The sequence below is a fragment of the Triticum urartu genome, chromosome 6A (assembly GCF_056163025.1).
Source record: "Triticum urartu cultivar PI428250 chromosome 6A, HENAU_Tu73, whole genome shotgun sequence".
In the NCBI taxonomy this organism is placed as follows: domain Eukaryota; kingdom Viridiplantae; phylum Streptophyta; class Magnoliopsida; order Poales; family Poaceae; genus Triticum; species Triticum urartu.
In genome coordinates, this window is record NC_141878.1 from 161,094,086 (window position 1) to 161,115,472 (window position 21,387).

Below are 21,387 nucleotides of genomic sequence, written 5' to 3' on the forward strand. Positions count from 1 at the left end.
TTTTGTAATCCCGAAATGATGAACATTTTTTGAGAACTTATTGATTTGCCAAAAAATTGTTTTGTTTTTGTAAGAAAATAAGACGTGGGACAATTGAGTTAGTTGTGACGCCCCAAGACCGGAGCTTCATGTGCCTTCCATGATTTCCAGGTTTCGTCGTGTGAGTTGTTTGGTTCGTTTCATTCATCTTTGCATTTTTGCATTGCATCATGTCATCATGCCATCATGTCATTAATCTTTGCAACCCAGCTAAAATTGCATGGATTTTCGGTCCATTTAAATCGAGGGAATTCACATGGTGAGTTCTCTTTATAACATATCCTCTTGATATTTAGAGAGCTATAAGAAATATTCCATTAATTTGGAATTAAACATAGCACACTTGCATTTCAGTTCCATGCCTCTTCTGCTTCAAGTTTCACTTCCAAACCTTGCCGATAATTGTTTCTCCATTTATCGAGGCCCTGTCTAATTTCTTAACATTTTTGGCCACTCCTAAATCCTAGTCTACATTCAACTCCTTTGAGGCAAGTTAAATAATTTTGGATTTAACTTCGCCTATTTTGCTGGAACCACTTTTGTTGGGTTGGAATTATTCCATAAAGCCTTACAAAAATATCCCACCATTGTATTCTTCTCCCTGGCCTCTTCTCTTGATTCTTTTGGTCTCTCTCTTTTTTTTCTTTTTTCTGGAAGGAGATTACGAAGAGAGAGGGGAGCAGTGCATAGAAGAAGCCTGCTTAAGGCCCACCTGCGGCCTGACCTAGCCGGCCCGAGGCCCATCTCTCTCTCCCCTCTAACCCTAGAGCCCAATCCCATAGTCCCTCACTCCCTCACCGCCGCCAGAAGCCATCTCCCTCGCTCGATCCCCTCCTTCCTTGCATCGCTAGGGAGAGGAGCGAGAGCTCGTGCTCGATCCCATAGCCCTCCAGTCTCCTCCCATGGTGCCCAAATCCCTCTTTATCCTCCATCGAGCCTTCCTCCCCCAGCTTTCATCATCCGCTCGAGAGGAGCTCGTGGCTGCCCGACGTCGGAGCTCCTCCCGCCGCCCAAGTACCTCCCCGCCTCCGGCCATGGTGCCCGCACCAAGACCCTGCAGGTCGCCGCCCCTTCATGCGAGCCTCCTCCCAGCGCCCCCTTCTCCTCCGCCATCGACCGGCCACCAGCGAGGTTCCGTCTTCGAGTCGTCCGGCCATCTTCTTCCGCGTCTCGGCCTCCTACCCAAGTCCATGCCTCCGCTGCGCCTACTGGCCTCGTCCACACCCCTCCGTCGTTCACCACCCGTAGCCTCAACTGTCAGAGCAAGCACGGTGCCACACGCACCCTCCGCGGGCCATGGACGCCGCCCCTCCAAGCCAGAGTTCGGTCAGCGTGCCTTCCCACCTCCTCGTCGTCTTGCTGCGGCCCCGCGTTGACTTCCCCTGCTCACAGCAGCTCGTCATCTCCAGCACTGCCCCTGCCTGAGTCAAGTGCCACCAAGTCCTGATGAATGCGCCAAGTCCTCAGCAAGACCTGTTTTTTGTCAAATTCGGCTACGCGGCTGTGGCCTCAGATTTGGACTGCAAGCGACAAGTACCCCACCGGCAAGATCACACGGACGCTCGAACAACTACATACCGAAACACCAAGTCCCTCTTCGAACGTGTACGACTACCGTCGACTTCGGATCCGTCAAGTTCAACAACGACTGTGTACAACTATCGACGACCCCGAACGACTACGAAACGTGAACCTCTACTTCCCCTTCAAAACGTGTACCACTACTACCGCCGCCCGAACGTCTACAGAACATGTACCAAGACCATCGCTGAAGACCCCGTGGACGTCAAGTTCCGTGCCATGACCCCGAACATCTACAGACATGAACCACTACTTCCCTCGATGACCCGTGAACAACTATTTCCTCTACGAACTTATCCGCTTCGAAACGCACGCTTCGAAGGTATAACTGCCGAGAATGACCGTCCGAGAACGAATGCTTGTGATATGTTGTATGAGATGGTCATGGTTGCACCATGTTCGAATTGATCCTTGCACGTTCCTCATTTCCTTGCCACCATCATGGGATACCCGGTATTCGGGATCACTCCCCGTCACTCTTGCATGATTCGGACATCCACTTCTCTTTTGCATCGGTATCTCAATCGGGTTACCGGTACCAACATGTTGCCATGGCATCATTTTCGGATTCGTTACCGTGGCACCATTCCCGTTTTGCCGCCATGGCCCCTTTTGTTCCGCCATGGCGACAAATGCTTCATAATATGCTCATCTCAACTTTTAACAAAAATTGCATAAAACTTGCACATGTCAGCTGCATCATGATAACAACTTTTAAAATGTTTAAATTGTTGTTGCATTAAATTGCTAATGCACATGAGGTTTTACCGGAATTGTTGTTTGATGTTTCCGGCCTCATTTAAAATGCCTAGCTATGTATTTTACTCATGTTTCACCTCTTGCCATGTTAACCAACATTTAATATTGTTGAGTACCTAACCGGGAGTGAACTAAATAATTGATGTGGTGTTCCGTAAATATGCAACTCATTGCATATTGGGCTCGAGTTAACTTGTAGTTTTGTTTGTGCAGTTTACCATGCTATGCATACTTAAACCGGACATGCATCATACTTGATTGTGCATCATGCCATGTTTATGTGATGGTTTTCACTATCTTGCTTTCTTGTTTCCGGGTTGCTTCTCTCGTTAGCTTGGGTTTCGTTCCGGAGTTGTGAGGATCCGTCCGACTACGTCTGTTGCCTTCTTCATGGACTCGTTCTTCTTCCTTGCGGGATTTCAAGCAAGATGACCATACCCTCAAAATCACTTCTATCTTTGCTTGCTAGTTGTTCGCTCTATCGCTATGTCACGCTACCTACCACTTGTTTATCAATCCCCACAAATTGCCATGATAGCCTCTAACCTTTTTTCAACCATCCTAGCAAACCGTTGTTTGGCTATGTTATCGCTTTTGCTCAGCCCCTCTTATAGCGTTGCTAGTTGCAGCTGAAGTTGAAGCTAGTTCCATGTTGGAACATGGATATGTTGGGATATCACAATATCTCTTATTTAATTATTTAATGCATCTATATACTTGGTAAAGGGTGGAAGGCTCGCCCTTATGCCTTGTGTTTTGTTCCATCTTGCCGCCCTAGTTTCCGTCATACCAGTGTTATGTTCCTTCATTTTGCGTTCCTTATGCGGTTGGGTGTTATGGGAACCCCTTGACAGTTCGCTTTGAATAAAACTCCTCCAAGAAGGCCCAACCTTGGTTTTAACATTTTCCACCTAAGCCTTTTTCCGTTGGGTTCTGCAGACTCAAGGGTCATCTTTATTTTAACCTCCGGGCCAGTGCTCCTCTGAGTGTTGGTCCAAACTGGACAATGTCCAGCGCCCCCTGGGCAACCAGGGTCTATACCAACCCAACGTCTTGCCCATCCGGTGTGCCCTGAGAACAAGATACATGCGACTTCTATCGAGATTTGTCGGCACATCAGGCGGCTTTGCTGGTCTTGTTTTACCATTGTTGAAATGTCCTGTAACCGGGATTCTGAGTCTGATCGGGTCTTCCTGGGAGAAGGAATATCCTTCGTTGACCGTGAGAGCTTTTGATGGGCTAATTTGGGACACCCCTGCAGGGTATAAACTTTCGAAAGCCATGCCCACGGTTATGTGGCAGACGGGAATTTGTTAATAACCGGTTGTAGAGAACTTGACACTTAAATTAATTAAAACGAATCAACCGCGTGTGTAGCCGTGATGGTCTCTTTTCGGCGGACCGGGAAGTGAACACGGTCTTGTGTGATGCTTGAACTTAAGTAGTTTCAGGATCACTTCTTGATCACTTCTAGCTTCATGACCGTTGCTTTGCTTCTCTTCTCGCTCTTATTTGTGTATGTTAGTCACCATATATGCTTAGTGCTTGCTGCAGCTACACCTCATTACCCTATCCTACCCATAAGATTAAATAGTCTTGATCTCGCGGGTGTGAGATTGCTGAGTCCTCGTGACTCACAAATACTTCCAAACAGTTGCAGGTGCCGATGATACCAGTGCAGATTATGCAACCCAGCTCAAGTGGGAGCTCGATGAAGATCTTGATCGTTGTTTTGTTTTGTTTCCCGTTAATCAGTAGTGGAGCCCAGTTGGGACGATCGGGGATCTAGCATTTGGGGTTGTCTTCCTTTATTTTGGTTCCATAGTCGGACCTTTGTTTGTACTATGAATGATGTATGTTTAACTTGTATTTGTGTGAAGTGGCGATTGTAAGCCAACTCTTTATCCCTTTCTTATTCAGTACATGGGATGTGTAAAGATTACCCCTCTTGCGACAAGCCTACCATCTGGCTATGCCTCTAAGTCATGCCCCGACACGTGGGAGATATAGCCGCATTGTGGGTGTTACAAGTTGGTATCAGAGCCATCCCCGACTGAGGAGCCCCCTGCTTGATCGAATCGTTGGCGTTGTTGAGTCTAGAACAAAATGTTTTGAGTCTTAGGATTATATATATCGGAGAGTAGGTTTCTTTTTACTCCTTAGTCCCTTCATCGCTCTGGTGAGGCCTCCTAACGTAGATGTTTTGACTCTTCTCTTCTGAAATTTCACAAATTTTTTTAGGATCACGCGGGTATCTTGGAATTGTTCCGATAGTCTTGTGACAAGAACATTGTTCTTGGTGCCTCCTAACATTTAGGGTTGTGGCAGTGTCCCAGGGAGTTGAGCTCCGAGGTGTTGTCGTCACAATTTTATCATTGCAGTTCTGGAATACCTGAGTTTCGCCGACATCGAAAATCTCTTTTATGCAGTTGTTGGTGAGATAACCTCGACGCCACCCAGTACTGGGGCGGGGGTTCGGGAGTATTGCCATAACTTGTATAACTGATGCTTTTCGATGGTTGAGGTACACGATTTCCGAAGGTTTCTTGGTTATGTGTTGAAGGATGGATACAGCTGGATGTAGGTATTGTTAGTTTGGGTGAGATATTATGCTTCCCTTGTATCCCCAACACCTGATTGCATAACCAGAAAGTTTTGGGAGTTTATAATTGGGAATTCAAGTATCACGTAAGATATCTTTCCAACAGGCACATGATATGATATGGGATCTATCATATGTTTGTTTCTTGCTTATTCTGCAAGTCAATCCTTTATTTTGTTTTCAGTTGCGGTATTTGAGTTGCTTCAAAGTCAAGTTTTGATTCCATACCTTTCCGAAGTGGTGTTCTCATATTTCGATGTAAATGCTAATCCTTTCGGTCATAAAGTTTGTCATCTCAAATTCTTCTCAACCAGCGTGCTTCTCTTCAGGTGGATCAGATCATTTTCAACATCCACAAGATCAATTCTAAGTTTCTCAACGGTATTTGTTTCATCCATCCCAAGTTGACTTTGTTTTCCCACCCTCCCACCCTTTTTCTTCAAGGACTCATATATCTTAATCAAGTATCCATTTTATTCATGTGAAGTCTCTTCATTTTTTTTCAATCAATGTTCTTACCCGGTGGTTCTCCTGAAGATGCTCTAATAGTTCATCATTCTTCGTTCTCTTTCTTCTCTGGTGGATTCAATTCAATCTTTGTTGATCATATCCTTTTTCTCGTTCCAAATGTTTTCCCATGCCGGTGCACCTCATAATCATTCCACGCTTGCTATTCAATTGTTCCAGAGAACTAAAGATATCATAGAAGAGTCAAATTTCTATTGGTAATCCTTTCAAGCTATTTCGAGGATGTTATCTCATTCAAGTCATTTAATTCAACCGGCACAATCTCTCTTTTAAATCATTCAACGGTGTATCTTTTGAGTGGGCCCTAACCCATAGGTCTTTTCCGAGGATCTTACCTAACTCTTCTAATTTTTTCCGGAGTTATTCTCAAATTCATTTTAAAGTTTGACATAAGAATGATTTGTCATCAGTCAAATGTCTTTCGCCAAGGTCTTTCAAATTCTTCATCATTGGTTCAACCTTTCTAGTCTTCATCCCGGAGTATCTCAACAATTCATGGTGGTCTTTCTCGTCGTCATTCTCTGCATTTGAAGACCGAAGAAGTGTTTGCTCTAAATCTTGTGCTTTCTCTTGAAGATTCATGGTTCAAGCTTGATGCCATCCTCTCATAATTATTTTCGATTGTGAGAATTCTTTTCACCCATCTGGAGCAATTCAAGAGTCTTTTCAGTTTGATTCTCCGGAGCCCATCATCTCAGAATTATTCATGCTAGCTTTCAGCTCTCGTTCTCCAAATCTTACCGGTGCATCATTCAAGTATTCTCTAATCAACTCGGGATCTCTTTATTAACTTGCATCTAAATTCTCTCAAGTATATTCTTTTGTTTTCCAATTCTTCCCGGTGAATTGTGCCTTTGCTATTTTCATTTTCAATTCTTATGGTGGTTTGTTCAAGATTTCTCTTCCTTCGTTATCATATCAACTCATTCGTTGTTTCAATCCTACCGGTGGTTCATTGAAGACCTTCCCAAGTTGAGCAATATCTCTATTCAATCTTTTTTTTCAACGAGAATAAGTAGTATGCCAAATCCGTTGCTTGTCATAAATTTAAATTTATAAAGGATATGCATAATGTAATTCTTATTCTTCTTTCACCCAAGTGATTAATTCCTTCCATTGGTGTTTGTTCATGATGAATAAATTCTCGGTTTCAATTGTTTCATCTTTTATTTTCCCGGAGTTCCAAGCTCTCATCATCACGAAGATCCATCTAAATCATTGCAAGGCTTCACCTTGTGTTTTCAACTTCTCTTTCTTTTTATCATCCTTTTATTACCGGAGTTCTTCATGGAGGCTCTACATGGTGGTTTGTCAAGGATTCCTTTCATTCTCCAGTTGTCCTCAAGATTTTCTCTCAAAGTTATGATCCACCAAGCTATACTCTAAAAATAAACATGGTGCTCAACACATGTCTTGTTTTGCGTAGTTCAAGCCTTCTTCATCTTGCATTTCAAAGTGCAATTCTCTCTACCTTATCTTTTGATGTGGTGTTATGTCATTGTTGATAATTTACCTTCCTGTTTCATGATTCACAAGTTTTCAAGAGTGGCATATCTAAATCCATAATTTTCTCTTCGCTCAAGACATCTTTTCAATCCATCAATATCTTCATTGGAGTATATTGGGTTATATTTCACCTGAGGCTTTCCCTAAGGATTGCTGCTATTTATGGTGCTCATAAATGACCTAAGTTCTTTATTTATCCTCCCGGTGAAATAAGTTTCTCGTCTCCTTGTTGATACCAATCCAATCTGTTGTTTCCGTTAGTGGCAGAATTTCACCTCATAGTTTTGAGATGTTCTCCATAAGCCCACTACAACCTTGTTCTTTTCGTTGTTGGTGTTCCAACAACTCCGTTCGACCCTTCTCCTAAAGATGCTTTTCAAGCTCATTTGAGGTACAAGATGTTGTTTTCTCCTCCGTTCTTTTGATTCCATTCTTACTTTTGTTCCAGAGGCATTGTGATGTTGCTCTCTTCGACCCATCATCTTATTTGTCAAGATCATGTTCAATTCTTTCCATTTATAGTCGGAGAGCTGTCCAAATTATATCATTTGTATTCCTTCTCTATCTTGTTTCAACTAGAGTGTTGTGTCTATCATTCCTATTCTAACTGGACTCTCATCCAAGTGCTTTCATTTTGCCAAGCTCATATTCTTCACCTTCCATTTTCAACTGGAGTGTTGTCGTAATTGATCCTTATCATTCCTTGTACATCTCGTTTCAACTGGAGTGCTTGCATGTACTTATTGTCCATTGTAACCCTTTTCTTATGTCTTTCAACCCCACAAGGTTCCCATAATGTTCTTTGTTCCTCTTTTCTAACGGAGTGTTTCCAACTTTGTTCATCTTTGTTGTATTCTTCCTTTCAATTTGTTCAACCTCGCGTGGTTCGTGGTTTCACTGTTTTGTCAAGAAGCAATTTTGTCTTATCTCTTCCTCTTCTGTTTCTCTCCGGTGCCATCCCTAGATCACGGTACGAGATGCTCTCGTAGTGGTGGAGTGTTGTGATGCCCCAAGACCGGTGCTTCAGGTTCCTTCCATGATTTCCGGGTTTCGTCGTGTGATTTGTTTGGTTCGTTGCATTCATCTTTGCATTTTTGCATTGCATCATGTCATCATGCCATCATGTCATTAATCTTTGCAACTCAACTAAATAAATTGCATGGATTTTTGGTCCATTTAAATCGAGGGAATTCACATGGTGAGTTCTATTTATAACATATCTTCTTGATATTTAGAGAGCTATAAGAAATATTCCATTAATTTGGAATTATCCATAACACACTTGCATTTCAGTTCCATGCCTCTTCTGCTTCAAGTTTCACCTCCAAACCTTGCCGATAATTGTTTCTCCATTTATCGAGGCCCTGTCTAACTTCTCAACATTTTTGGCCACTCCTAAATCCTAATCTACATTCAACTCGTTTGAGGCAAGTTAAACAATTTTGGATTTAACTTCGCCTATTTTGATGGAACCACTTTTGTTGGGTTGGAAATATTCCATAAAGCCTTACAAAAATATCCCACCATTGTATTCTTCTCCATGGCCTCTTCTCTTGATTCTTTTGGTCTCTCTCTTTTTTTCTTTTTTCTGTAAGGAGATTATGAAGAGAGAGGGGAGCAGTGCATAGAAGAAGCCTACTTAAGGCCCACCTGCGGCCTGACCTAGCCAGCCCGAGGCCCATCTCTCTCTCCCCTCTAACCCTAGAGCCTGATCCCATACTCCCTCATTCCCTCACCGCCGCCAGAAGCCATCTCCCCCGCTCGATCCCCTCCTTCGCATCGCTAGGGAGAGGAGCGAGAGCTCGTGCTCGATCCCACAGCCCTCCAGGCTCCTCCCGTGGCGCCCACACCCCTCTTTCTCCTCCATCATGGTTTCCTCCCCCAGCTTTCGCCATCCGCTCGAGAGGAGCTCGCGGCTGCCCGACGTCGGAGCTCCCCCTGCCACCCAAGTACCTCCCCGCCTCCGGCCATGGTGCCCGCACCAGGACCCTGCAGGTCTTCGCCCCTTCATGCGAGCCTCCTCCCAGCGCCCCCTTCTCCTCCGCCATCGGCCGGCCACCAGCGAGGTTCCGTCTTCGAGTCGTCCAGCCATCTTCTGCCACGTCTCGGCCTCCTGCCTGAGTCCAGGCCGCTGTTGTGCCTCCTGGCCTCGTCCACACCCCTTCGTCATTCACCACCGGTAGCCTCGATGGTCAGAGAAAGCACAGTGCCACGTGCACCCTCCGAGGGCCATCGACGCCACCCCTCCAAGCCGCAGTTCGGCCAGCGTGCCTACCCACCTCCTCGTCGTCTTGCTGCAGCCCCGCGTTGACTTCCCCTGCTCACAGCAGCTTGTCATCTCCAGCGCTGCCCCTGCCCGAGTCAAGTGCCACCAAGTCCTGATGAATGCGCCAAGTCCTCGGCGAGACCCGTTTTTCGTCAAATTCGACTACGCGCCTATGACCTCAGATTTGGACCGCAAGCGGCAAGTACCCCACCGGCAAGACCACACGGACGCTCAAACAACTACATACCAAAACACCAAGTCTATCTTCGAACGTGTACGACTACCATCGACTTCGGATCTGTCAAGTCCAACAATGACTGTGTATAACTATCGGCGACTCCGAATGACTACGAAACGTGAACCTCTACTTCTCTTTCAAAATGTGTACCACTACCGCCGCCCGAACGTCTACAGAACATGTACCACGACCATCGCTGAAGACCCCGTGGACGTCAAGTTCCATGTTGTGACCCCGAACATCTACCGATATGAACCACTACTTCCCTCGACGACCCGTGAACGACTACTTCCTCTACGAACCGATCTGCTTCAAAACGCATGCTTCGAAGGTATAACTGTCGAGAACGACCATCCGAGAATGAATGCTTGTGATGTGTTGTATGAGATGCTCGTGGTTGCACTGTGTTCGAATTGATCCTTGCACGTTCCTCGTTTCCTTTCCACCGACATGGGACACCCGGTATTCGGGATCACTCCCCGTCACTCTTGCATGTTTCGCACATCCACTTCTCTTTTGCATCGGTATCTCAATCGAGTTACCGGTACCGACATGTTGCCGTGGCATCATTTTCGGATTCGTTACCGTGGCACCATTCCCGTTTCGCCGCAGTGGCTCCATTTTGTTCCGCCATGGCGACAAATGCTTCATAATATGCTCATGTCAACTTTTCATAAAAAATGCATAAAACTTGCACATGTCATCCGCATCATGATAACAACTTTTAAAATGTTTAAATTGTTGTTGCATTAAATTGCTAATGCACATGAGGTTTTACCGGAATTGTTGTTTGATGTTTCCGGCCTCATTTAAAATGCCTAGCTGTGTATTTTACTCATGTTTCACCTCTTGCCATGTTAACCAACATTTAGTATTGTTGAGTACCTAACGGGGAGTGAACTAAATAATTGATGTGGTGTTCCGTCAATACGCAACTCGTTGCATATTGGGCTCCACTTAACTTGTAGTTTTGTTTGTGCACTTTTTCATGCCATGCATATTTAAACCGGACATGCATCATGCCATGTTTATGTGATGGTTGTTTACTATGTTGCTTGCTTCTTTCCGGGTTGCTTCGCTCGTTAGCTTTGGTTTCATTCCGGAGTTGTGAGGATCCGTTCGTCTACGTCTGTTTGCCTTCTTCATGGGCTCGTTCTTCTTCCTTGCGGGATTTCAGGTAAGATGACCATACCCTCGAAATCACTTATATATTTGCTTGCTAGTTGTTCGCTCTATCGATATGTCGCGCTACCTACCACTTTTTTTATCAAGCCTCCCAAATTGCCATGATAGCCTCTAACCTTTTTTCAACCATCCTAGCAAACCGTTGTTTGGCTATGTTACCGCTTTTGCTCAGCCCCTCGTATAGCATTGCTAGTTGCAGGTGAAGTTGAAGCTAGTTCCATGTTGGAACATGGATATGTTGGGATATCACAATATCTCTTATTTAATTATTTAATGCATCTATATACTTGGTAAAGGGTGGAAGGCTCGGCCTTATGCCTGGTATTTTGTTCCACTCTTGCCGCCCTAGTTTCCGTCATACCGATGTTATGTTCCTTGATTTTGCGTTCCTTACGCGGTTGGGTGTTATGGGAACCCCTTGACAGTTCGCTTTGAATAAAACTCCTTCAGCAAGGCCCAACCTTGGTTTTAACATTTGCCACCTAAGCGTTTTTCCCTTGGGTTCTGCAGACTCAAGGGTCATCTTTATTTTAACCTCCGGGCCAGTGCTCCTCCGAGTGTTGGTCCGAATTGGGCGATGTCCGGCGCCCCCTGGGCAACTAGGGCCTATGCCAACCCGACGTCTTGCCCATCCGGTGTGCCCTGAGAACAAGATACATGCGACTCCTATCGGGATTTGTCGGCACATCGGGCAGCTTTGCTGGTCTTGTTTTACCATTGTCGAAATGTCTTGTTACCGGGATTCCGAGTCTGATCGGGTCTTCCTGGGAGAAGGAATATCCTTCGTTGACTGTGAGAGCTTGTGATGGCCTAAGTTGGGACGATTGGGGATCTAGCTTTTGAGGTTGTCTTCCTTTATTTTGGTTTCATAATCGGACCTTTCTTTATACTCTGAATGATGTATGATTAACTTGTATTTGTGTGAAGTGGCGATTGTAAGCCAACTCTTTATCCCTTTCTTATTCAGTACATGGGATGTGTAAAGATTACCCCTCTTGCGACAAGCCTACCATGCGGCTATGCCTCTAAGTCGTGCCCCGACACGTGGGAGATATAGCCAAATTGTGGGTGTTACATTGGTTTAAGGGAAAACCAGTGGTAAAAAAATCAGCGCTAGGAGGGAAAACAACAACAAAAATAAGGATGTAAATATGAAAAGGGAATTTTATGTATTTTCAGTATAATGTTACGTGTATATGAACTAGTAAAACTATAGGTAGAGATTAGAAAATGGATGTAGGACATGCGTTTCGAGAGGAAAATAGAACTGGGCTGTGTTTTTGATTCAGTAAAAAAACTGCGCGCGGATGTTGTAAGACAAAATATAACTAACGCTGGCGGGCCAGAGGCCAGTAGATACCTGCTGGATCTTTGTGCCCCGTTGTCGTCATGGGCTGGACCTGTTAAAAATAAAACCAAGCCTGGACAGTCTACAGCTGTAGCGACCCGACCTCAGACGGTCAAGCCTCTGTGTATCTGTGCCATCCCTGGATCAATATGCTGGCACACACAGTACAACAATGTATATATCAAAGTGCAATCACATGTAAACATAATGTAAAACTAGTATATACCTCAGCAGTAATAGCGGAATCAAACAAACGGGTGTGGAGTCCCATCAACGCCATCGGTAGGTTGAGTGTAGACCGTAACCCTATGACGTAACTCTTACTCGTCGAAGAAAAAAATCATGCAACATGATACGTTGCAGCCGTGTAGGTCAGTACATTTAATGTACCGGCAAGATCACAATAAGAGAAAGCAGACTGATAAAACTATTCTATATGCAATATGGCTTTGTGGCTCTGGGTCTGAGTTTTGTTTGCGTAAATGCTGGTTTTATTTTCCCTACAACAAAGGAATTATTCGGAGTCTGTACTATGGAGTTTTCTATCATGACATGGTTCCGCCAACCGATGTCTCATCACCCAAATCATATTAAGTTGCCCACAATTAAATTATAAGTCCGGTGTTGAGAGTTCCGAGATAGATCCATGTCCAGAGGCTCAAGTTGTCTGTAACCGGGGACACGGCTAATCGATTAGATTTTAACCCTCTGCAGAGGTTTGTACACTTTACCCGCAAGATTTGATCCCTCTCTTTATATTCTCGCACTTCAGGGTGTTCGAGAACAAGATGACTGAAACATGGTCTTCCGAAGAGTTCCTCTGACCACTGTCCGGTGCTCATCCAATCCTACCGTAGTTCTACATCTGCTAGCACCGTCCCAGCCAGAGTCACAACTAAGGTCAACCAAGCCAAAGCCCATAGTGACTTGCGGTTGCACAAGTAAGCTTCCGGGCATGAAGTATTCTTCCATCTCTTTGAGTCTGGGTGAAGCTTTCCGCAAGATGTCATGGCGCTTCTCCATGCATCCCGGCCAACCACTGGTTTCTTCAGGGTGCCCGTCAACCGTCCTTCACCCAGTAGTGTGTTTTGAATTCATGTCTCGAGTCTCGTAATATTGAGGTCATGAAGATGCTGTCCTTGCCGATGCCATCATGAAGTTGTCGTCATTGACGTAGAGTCCTCCATTCTCACACCACTCCCAAGCACTCATACCAACCCCGTCTACTATAGCGTAGCATTAATGTAAATAATGTCCCGAGCTTGGTAACAGGGAGATGGGTTCCTACCCCATGCATTCTACTCAATTACAAGATTCAATAACACTACTGGAGGGATTGTTGAAAGGGTGCTACTACATGCAAATAAAACATAGGTATGAAAAACATGGTCAACGTGAACTTGCCTGGTAAGTTTATGAAGATAACAACGCTCTCGAAAATAACTTGATAGGACTATACACAACTCTCTGATGAAATCTATAATAACAAACATGACATTCACATAAGCAAGCAATCTAGCAAGCAAATCTAACAACAACAAAACTCAATAAGAAAACCCAATACAAAACAAATAACACATCGAAAGAACTAATAGGGGAAAACTATAAAGAACCTATTAGGAAAACCTTTTGCCTTATTTACAAAAATAGTTGTCCTAAGCAAAACTTAACAAATAAAGTACTAAACTAATAATTTTAACAGAAAATAAAATTTAAATCAACTAAGTTAACATAAATTATTTTTCATAAAGTTTTACTAGCAAAAGGAAACACATAAAAAGCTAAATTAAAACTCTAATTATACTTAAAACAAAACATGTAAGAAAAAGAAATAAAACATTTTATTTTTCTGTACATAAAAGTACACCCTCTAATACTATAGAAACAAATCTGAAATAAAATATAACCGAGGTGAAAATAGATTTTAAAATAATTAACACAACAGAAAACAACAGCAAGTTAAAAAATAACTAGCGCGGTGTTGTTTTCGTGAAAAACTAATTTTAATAAGATATATAAATGCCCAAATTAGTCCTACTGCTAGGCAAGGTGAAAATAAAGAAGTGGCAAAAAGAATCGCCTAAAAATATTAATTCTAGCTCATAATATAGCAGAAATACTAATCTGACTAAAACCCATATAAAACAATTTCTAAAACTACAAACATGGCCAAAATCAAAAACTCCAAATAACCTAAGAGATATAGAATTTACGAAACTGAAACTTTTTTGTTTTAAAAACAGAAACGAAAATACAGAAAAAAACAAACATGCGCTATTGGGCCTATGAGGTGGGCGATCCGTATCTAAACAGCGCTTGGCCGAAAGTTAACAAAACATGCACGCACATTTAATGAAAAGAAACCGACGAACTGGTTTGATCTAAACCGCGTAAACCGACTAATAGAACCGATCTACTAAAACCGATCTAATATTTTTTGCACTTAACGTTTCAAAAAAAAGATACAAATGGAGGGAGGCGCTCGTTGCTTACAGGGAGGAGCTCATTTAGGCAGGGACGTGGATGTCGTCGGGGGCGACGGCTCCGGTGACAGGCGGCGGAGACGGCGATGTCCAGTGGATGGGGAACTCCGAGGGGGTCCAATTTTGTGTTGAAGGTGGAGGTTGGGGATGTCCAGGCGAGCGGGGCGACTCGAGAAGCTCCTGTGAACCGAGAGCTCCAGCGACAGTGGACGATGTTGGGGACGAGGTCCCGGTGTTCCCTGGGCGGCGTGGTTATGTCAAATAGATGCACAATCTCGAGGGAAAGTAGAGTATGGAAGGACAGGTCTCAGAAAGCTCACCATCGGTCGGAGTCGAGCGATGAACTCTGCTTGGCCGACCTAGATTGGAACAACGAGAGCGTCGTCTAGAGGTGGTCTTGGGCATGGGTTTTCAAAGGTAAACGGGAGGACGACCTCGGGTATTTATAGGACATGAGGCTTGGGGAAGGGGTGGACTCGGAGTAAGGATCCCATGAAGATCGGGCGCGGCGGCGGCGTCCGGAGCGTGAACGCGTGGGGTTGTGTTCTTCGTGGAGAAGAAGAAAAGAGAGGTGGGGTACAGATGCCAGGGAAAGAAAGAAAGAAAAAAATGAGGGAGAGAGGCGAGCGAGAGAGGTGGTGGCGGCGCTCTGGGAGTTCCTCCCATGCGTGTGTGCGCTAGCCCTAGCGCTAGCTTGGGCTGGGCCAGCCCGCGCGCCTGGCCTGGCCTGGCGGATTTGTTTTTTCTAATAGCGAGAAAAAAACAAATAAACGCAATATATATAATAGAACATATAGGCATATTACATATAAAAAGTTTCAGAAAAATATTTTCTAAGACATGAACATATTTTAAATGGCAAATAAATTCCACAAAAATTTACATAAAGCAAACAGTTCTACTGTTGCACTAAAATGCAAATAAAATTATTTGAAAATACCAAAATGATTTCAAATCCATTTTTCTCCATTTTTCTATTGTAGGGAATCATTTTACCCTTATTTTGATTTATTTATTTTTTGGAGAAAAATAATTTGACTAAAAGTCAAGTAACTCCTAAGTATTTTCTGTTTTTCCTCAGTCAAATATATTTCAAATTTTCCCCTGGTTTGGAGTGTCATATTACTCCTCTCTTTATTTTGCAATGGGTCAGAGGAATTTGAAACTATTCAAATGGGAAGGATTCCAAATGGAATTTCTAAAGTGGTTTAACTCCCCACTCTCGTTCATTTAAACTTTGGAGAAGTCATTTCATCTCCTCTCTTGAAAGTCCTTGAGTGGCATGAAGTTTGCATGAGGTTTCAAATCATTTCAGATGGAAACACTTTTGGGAAAGTCCTTTTATTCCCTCTCATTCAACTTTCAAAAAGTTTCAAATTGCACTCAATTTCACCCAATCATTCACACAACAATCAAACAAACAATCCAAACTATTTATTTAATATAACATTCCAAGATTTAGAATTTTGGGATGTTACAAACCTACCACACTTAAAATGAATCTCGTCCTCGAGATTCGAAGAGGCTAGAAAGAAAAGGTTAGGGGTTGGAAGTCTTCCAGGAAATCCATCGACCAGAGAGGTCTGGGGTGCTACCACACTTGAAAGCAATGCTATAGTTCTGACAAAATTCATGTACTCCATCTTTTCGGTTGACGGTGTCAGTCTTCTCATATTCTCCGAAATAACTCTTTCACTGGTGCTCTCCCGGTCGGGGCATGACCTTTTCTCAAAATCTTGTGTCCTCTCAATCTTGGTGAGGTTCTTCCGAAGAGTGGGTCTTCATATCTGACAAGTGTGTTGTCAATACTAAGAAACTATCGGAACCTCCTGGCGGTCAACAAGCTATGGCTTCTCCTGCAGGAAAAATGGCCGGGGTTGAATCTCACCGTATATCCTACGATTGGCATCGGTTGCCTGTAAAGGGTTCCATCGTCCTACCATTCTATGGTTTTATGGCTTGACATGTCAACACCCTTCTAAGGTTTTCAAGGCTCTCTGATTTTCCATCAACATATGATAGTTCATGATAGAAGTCTCCGGTATGGGGGCCAATCCATCCCGTACTTGAACCATTACTACATATGCAGACATCGAATCACGTATTCTCACACTTGGGCATACTCACAAGCATTGCAGAATTTCTCTTGTCGACGAACTGAGTTAGAATAAATCCATTGTTTCTGCAAGATGAACAAGACATCTAACGTTTCTTCACAACTCTCGGGTTTTCGTATCCTCCTAAAAATGTCAGCTGATTAACTCAGAGTTTTCTTCCAAAATATCTACCTTCAGCAAGAGTGTGCTTGCTTCTTATTAACTCATGGGCCTGTGGGTTATGGCCCACTTCAACTCTTGTACAAATTTAACTCATCCTTTCAAGGATTATCATTCCGTATTCCAACATTACATCTCCTTTAAATCCAATAGTACTTCTTCCTTCATACCCTTGTGGTGACGATCATACAAAACTCCAACTTATTTGGTCCAACTCCCTTCTATGGACCATCATGAATAACACATTTATTTCTTCATTGATCATGTGGCTTTACGGAGTACTACCACACCTAAAATGAAATGCACTAGTTTATCCATAAATCATATTATTTTCATATCAAATCTTTTATTACATCCTTAACCATTTTTCATAAATCCAAATTCCAAAAAGTACTTTATTACAAATGCTGCCACCCACATGGTTTTGTATGGTCAGGCATTACTTCCAACTTTATTAATTTTTCCTCCTTGAGGACTCTTCAGTCCCACTGGAATTGTGCGACATGCGCCTTGAAATATTCAATCTTCTATTTCATCATGGTGGCCTTGAGCTTCATCTCCATCATCTCTGCATGCACTTCTCTTAGGTATTCCTGAGTATAACGGAGTCTTGCTTCAAGTATTTCTCTGATCTGGCGTATTGCTTCCATGGCTGCTTCACGAACAGCATCGAAGAAAGTTGCTTGTGGTACACGTGAGATGAAAAAGTACTGCCCCATCGTCGTTGGGAAAACTCCTTTCATACGGTGGAGGTGTACCTCCACATACCAAAGTTCCACTCCCTTTTGCATGGAGGGGTAGCCTTTGTAGACTGCATCTCCTTCAAGGTGAATATGCTTCATCATGTCCTTCAGGATCTTCGGGTAATCATGATCACTTGTCAGGGTCATGATCGTTTCCGGGCCCTTAAGGAAAGACTCACTAACGGTCGTCACCTGCAGTTGTAAAACAAAAATGGTGCTCAAAATAAGGTACATATCTCCTTGGGTACACATTCATATCATCCAAACAAAACTTCAAACTCAATTTCCAACATCCAGTTTATGCATCACAACTCATTTTCTTCCATGTTCACCCAGAATATTAATTTCCAAGATAAAACATAACAACTCCTTAAAGCCTTTCAGCATATGACATATCAACTTTATTGAGTCATAAATTATTACAATCTCTGAGTAATCTATTACATAACTCAACCCCGCATTCTAATGAAAAGTGTTTTCCATAGTACCCTTACTGATAACAACATCTCCACTAATCAGCTCCAGATTTCTCATGATTTGAACAATCCCTAGCAAAATGTCCTGCTTCCTTGCAACGAAAACAAATAACTTCCGGCATGTCTCGAGGCTTCCTGGTGATGGTGCCTGCTCCTTGAGTTCCTTGCTTCCTTTTGAGACAATCATTGGCATAATGCCCGACGTCCTTACATTCAAAACAGGTAATATGACTCTTGTCCCTCTTTGCAGAAATTGGGTTGTTCTGAGGGTGTCTTTGTTTTCTCTTCCTGGTTTTCTTCGTTCTGATCAAACGTTCTATTCCCTGTGGATCAAACTCCACTGCTTCTGTCGGGAAGTATCCCAGATACTCTTTTCTTTCCTTGGTGCAATACTGTGAAAAATGTCCTTCTTCTCCACATGAATAACAGGCATTGGAGTAAAATCTATTGACGCTTTCTCCATCAGGGTCTTCAACACTTTCCTTAATCACATGTTCTTTCATAACTTCTCGGAGGGCTTCTTTTATTCCTTCTTCCTGCTTCTGAATAGTTTGTTGCACCGTGGGGTAAATGTGACACTGAGCTGGGTAGTGGGTGGTTCCTTCACACAAGAAACAAGTCACCTGACTAGTTGGGCATTCCTCAGCTGGGTGTTTCTCCTCACAATGAGGGCATCCATCCTTGTGTTCCTCCTGGGTGTGTCCTATTTCTCCGAAAATCTTGCAGGCACAAGGTTTATTTCGTGGGGTATCATGGTGCTTCCGGATAAGACGAGATCTTGTCAGAGTCTTCTTGAATTCTTCCCAAGTCATTGCTCCATTCCATCCATGTATAGCTTCATGCATCTGCCACCATGTTGCAGCACTTCCTTCAAAGTACCGAAGGGCGTATGATACTTCATTCTTCCTTGAAACCAAATTGCTCCCGAAGTGATACTCCATGTTCTGAATCCATAGCTCTGCCTCCAGCTGGGTTTTCAGTCTAGAGAATACCAGTCCAACTTTATTCATCATTTATTCGGTCCAAGGATTTTAGGGTGAGATGAGAGAGAAGTGGGGAGGGATACACACAATACAAACAATAGTTTTGAAGAAACGAGTTTTATTTTGTGGCTATCGGAAAAACATCAAACAAATGATAGCTCACAAATGTCGCATCTAACGTAAGTGTATAACAGGGGTTTGGTCCTCTAACGGTCAAATAATTCTTCTGATTCTTCAAGTCGTCGGAGTCTTCAACTAGTGTAGCTTCAACTCTGGTCAAATCCTATTTACTCTGAAATGGTCATCGGTTGTCTGATATCTTGTCCTTCTTGGAGCGGCTTCGGTTGATCCTCCATGTGGTCAAAAGGGAAATGGGTATATTCTAACTATTTGAGGTAAGAGAGGATATTTGATAAAATCAGAAAAGATGAGAAGTAATGGATTCTTTTGAAAATAAAGTTTTAGAGATTTCCTATCCTAGGAGCTTTCCAGTTTCTAGGGTCATGTCCTATAGTCAACATGTGCTCTGATACCATATCTGTAGCGACCCGACCTCAGACGGTCAAGCCTCTGTGTATCTGTGCCATCCCTGGATCAGTATGCTGGCACACACAGTACATCAATGTATATATCAAAGTGCAATCACATGTAAACATAACGTAAAACTAATATATACCTCAGCAGTAATAGCAGAAACAAACAAACGGGTGTGGAGTCCCATCAACGCCATCGGCAGATTGAGTGTAGACCGTAACCCTATGACGTAACTCTTACTCGTCGAAGAAAAAAAATCATGCAACATGATACGTTGCGGCCGTGTAGGTTAGTACATTGAATGTACCGGCAAGATCACAATAAGAGAAAGCAGGTTGATAAAACTATTCTATATGCAATATGGCTTTGTGGCTCTGGGTCTGAGTTTTGTTTGCGTAAATGTTGGTTTTATTTTCCCTACAACAAAGGAATTATCCGGAGTCTGTACTATGGAGTTTTCTATCATGACATGGTTCCGCCAACCGATGTCTCATCACCCAAATCATCTTAAGTTGCCCACAATTAAATTATGAGTCCGGTGTTGAGAGTTCCGAGATAGATCCAAGTCTAGAGGTTCAAGTTGTCCGTAACCGGGGACACAACTAATCGATTAGGTTTTAACCCTCTGCAGAGGTTTGTACACTTTACCCACAAGATTCGATCCCTCTCTTTATATTCTCGCACTTCAGGGTGTTTGAGAACAAGATGACCAAAACATGCTCTTCCGAAGAGTTCCTCTGACCACTATCCGGTGCTCATCCAATCCTACCGTAGTTCTACATCTACTAGCACCGTCCCAGCCAGAGTCACAACTAAGGTCAACCAAGCCAGAGCCCATAGTGACTTGCGGTTGCACAGGTAAGCTTCCGGGCAGGAAGTATTCTTCCGTCTCTTTGAGTCTGGGTGAAGCTTTCCGCAAGATGTCATGGCGCTTCTCCATGCATCCCGGCCAACCACTGGTTTCTCCAGGGTGCCCGTCAACCGTCCTTCACCCAGTAGTGTGTATTGAATTCCTGTCTCGAGTCTCGTAATATTGAGGTCATGAAGATGCAGTCCTTGCCGATGCCATCATGAAGTTGTCGTCATTGACGTAGAGTCCTCCATTCTCACACCACTCCCAAGCACTCATACCAACCCCGTCTACTATAGCGTAGCATTAAAGTAAATAACGTCCCGGGCTTGGTAACAGGGAGATGGGTTCCTACCTCATGCATTCTACTCAACTACAAGATTCAATAACACTACTGGAGGGATTGTTGAAAGGGTGCTACTACATGCAAATAAAACATAGGTATGAAAAACATGGTCTAAGTGAACTTGCCTGGTAAGTTGATGAAGATAACAACGCTCTCGAAAATAACTTGATAGGACTATACGCAACTCTCCGATGAAATCTATAATAACAAACATGACATTCACATAAGCAAGCAATCTAGCAAGCAAATCTAACAATAAAAAAAACTCAATAAGAAAACCCAATACAAAACAAATAACACATCGAAAGAACTAATAGGGGAAAACTATAAAGAACCAACTAGGAAAACCTTTTGCCTTATTTACAAAAATAGTTTTCCTAAGAAAAACTTAACAAAGAAAATACTAAACTAATAATTTTAACAGAAAATAAAATTTAAATCAACTAAGTTAACATAAATTATTTTTCATAAAGTTTTACTAGCAAAAGGAAACACATAAAAAGCTAAATTAAAAATCTAATTATACTTAAAACAAAACAAGTAAGAAAAGGAAATAAAACATTTTACTTTTCTGTAAATAAAAGTACAACCTCTAATACTACAGAAACAAATCTGAAATAAAATATAACCGAGGTGAAAGTAGA